This window comes from Cnephaeus nilssonii (assembly GCF_951640355.1).
Source record: "Cnephaeus nilssonii genome assembly, chromosome: 3".
NCBI lineage: Eukaryota > Metazoa > Chordata > Mammalia > Chiroptera > Vespertilionidae > Cnephaeus > Cnephaeus nilssonii.
In genome coordinates, this window is record NC_137074.1 from 34,048,121 (window position 1) to 34,051,092 (window position 2,972).

Below are 2,972 nucleotides of genomic sequence, written 5' to 3' on the forward strand. Positions count from 1 at the left end.
TGCTTCACGGTGTAACGACCATTTGCATATTATATAAGATAGGTAGGTTATATCCAATATCCACGATGAATCTAACTTTTGCATGATAAAGACAGTATTAAAAGTATTTGTTAAAAAGGGGAGCTGCCCTAACTGGTTTGGCTCAGTGGCTAGAGCGTCGGCCTTCAGACTGAAGCGTCCCAGGTTCGATTACGGTCAAAGGCATGTACCTTGGTTGCGGGCACATCCCCAGTAGGGAGTGTGCAGGAGGCAGCTGATTGATGTTTCTCTCTCATCAATGTTTCTAACTCTCTATCCCTCTCCCTTCCTCTCTGTAAAAATCAATAAAATATATTAAAAAGGGGAGCCATTGGATATGATAGTTTGAGAACCATTGGTATAATTTGTAGACCAGACACTCTGTTTAGTGAGGGTCGAGAGATGCTTCCTGCCTTGCCATGACCAAAATCCAGTTTCACAAATAATCCATAATGATAGACAGAAGCAAAACTTATTAACCGGTACTCATAAAATGTTCTCACTTTAAAGCTGATCAGTCTCTTCAGTGTCCCAAGTACTTCAGTCTCCTGGTGCCTGAGGTATGCCCTAAGGGATATTTGCAAAATCTCAGGTGATTTTGATCTCTTGCCCCATTCTTGTCTACCATCAACTATCATGTTCTTCTATAGGAAGAGTCTAAACTCGGTTTAACTCTGGCATTTAAACTGTCCACTGTTAAGAAAAAGAGGATAGTGGCCTTCGCCTCTCCCCGCCATGGCCTGTGCTCCTCCACTGTTAGCTGTGTACTCCGAAAAGGGGGAAACATCTGGCAAAAATGTCACTTTGCCTGCTGTGTTCAAGGCTCCCATTCGACCAGATATTGGAAACGTGGTTCACACCAACTTGCGCAAAAACAATAGACAGCCCTATGCTGTCAGTGAATTGGCAGGTCATCAAACCAGTGCCGAGTCCTAGGGCACTGGCCGAGCTATGGCTTGAATTCCCAGAGTTCAAGGTGGTAGAAATCGTTCCAGCCTGAGTGCTTTTGGAAATATGTATGTGGGGGCCACACCGCAGAGTGAACACAACACAGAAACGATATGCCATCTGCTCTGTCCTGGCTGCTTCGGCCTTACCTGCACTGGTCATGTCGAAAGGTCACCGTATTGCAGAAGTTCCGGAACTTCCTTTGGTGGTTGAAGATAAAGTTGAAGGCTGCAAGAAAACCAAGCAGGCCGTTTTGCTACTTAAGAAACTTAAGGCCTGGAATGATATTAAAAAAAAGGGCCATGCCTCTCAGCGAATGAGGGCTGGCAAGGGCAAAATGAGAAACCGTCTTCATATCCAGCACAGGGGACCTTGCATCGTCTATAATGAGGACAACGGTATCATCAAAGCCTTCAGAAACATCCCTGGAATTACTCTGCTTAATGTCAGCAAACTGAACATTTTGAAACTTGCACCTGGAGGGCATGTGGGCCGTTTCTGCATTTGGACTGAAAGTTGGATGAGCTGTATGGCACTTGGCGTGGAGCTGCCTCCCTCAAGAGTAACTACAGCCTTCCCAGGCACAAGGTGCTCAGCACAGACCTCAGCAGAGTCTTGAAAAGCCCAGAGATACAAAGAGCCCTCCGAGCACCACGCAAGAAGATTCACCGCAGAGTCCTGAAGAAGAATCCACTGAAAACCCTGAGGATCATGTTGAAGCTAAACCCATATGCAAAGACCATGCGCCGTAACTCCATTCTTAGCCAGGCCAAGAACCACAAGCTCCGGGTGGATAAAGCAGCAGCAGCAGCACTAGAAGCCCAATCAGATGAGAAGGGGGTTCCAGGCAAGAAGCCTGTGGTTGGGAAGAAAGGAAAGAAGGCTGTGGGCATCAAGAAGCAGAAGAAGCCTTTGGTGGAGAAAAAGGCTGCAGCTACCAAGAAACCAGCAGCTGAGAAGAAGCCCGCAGAAAAGAAACCCACCACAGAAGAAAAGCCTGTGGCATAAACTTAAATTTGCTTCTTCCATGAAGGTCAAATCACTTTGGACAGCTAATTTTGAATAAAAATATGATCAAAGGCAAAAAAAAAAAAAGAAAGAAAAGAAAAAAAAGAAAAGAAAAGAAAAGAAAAGAAAAGAAAAGAAAAGAAAAAAGAAAAGAAAAGAAAAGAAAAGAAAAGAAAAGAAAAGAAAAGAAAAGAAAAGAAAAGAAAAGAAAAGAAAAGAAAAGAAAAGAAAAGAAAAGAAAAGAAAGGAGGATAGTTTCTGGTGGCTTGTTAAATAAGTTGTTCTCTTAGTGGTGAAGGATGTGGACAGTAATACATCAAACACAGATCTAAAAGCTTTGTTATATTCCCTTGTTTTATCCCTGCTATGAAGGAAATGCATATTACCATATCCATTTTACAGGTGAGGAAATGTAGGCACAGAGAAGTTCATTTGAATTTGCACTTGGCAAAATAATTCCCTTGCAAATATGAATTGCCAGTGTCTTACTTATGTCTAGGAAAATTCTACCTAAGTATGAGACAACGTGAGATAGACATCTAACACAAACAGTATTCGTATTAGTGTAGGATAAGTCTTCCTAAATTATGGTTTAATATCAGTTGTCGCTGAGTCTACATTCCCATGAAATGGGGGTATAAGGCATAGCTGATCCTATCAAACTCAGTTTCTGCTTGTTGATTTTTTTTTTCTTTGCAGAATTTTTGTTTAACAGTCTGGATGAAAGCATGTGTATCTATTTTCAAAAGCGAAGAATCTGAGCAGAGGCACTTCAGTAGCCCTATGAATGGCTTCAGAAAGTGTCTTTTTTTCTTTTTCAGCTTCAGATAGGGATCCAAAAGAGAGGTTAGTAGAAAACTACAGTCTTAACCATACAGAGTGACTATTCAGGTAAGTACTTTCATCAATAAGATCCTTGAAAAATTATTTCATTTTTCAGACAATTATTTTTTCTCAGTATTACACCTTTTTTTTTTTTTAAATTCCCAAACACCTTA

General features: G+C 41.6%; 1 pseudogene across 1 annotated transcript; it reads left to right on the plus strand.

The window, feature by feature from the left end:
* Positions 1 to 744: 744 nt before the first annotated feature.
* On the plus strand, positions 745 to 1,974 carry LOC307096562 (large ribosomal subunit protein uL4-like; annotated as a pseudogene). Its single transcript has one exon. The product of its transcript is annotated as a large ribosomal subunit protein uL4-like (transcript).
* Positions 1,975 to 2,972: the final 998 nt, after the last annotated feature.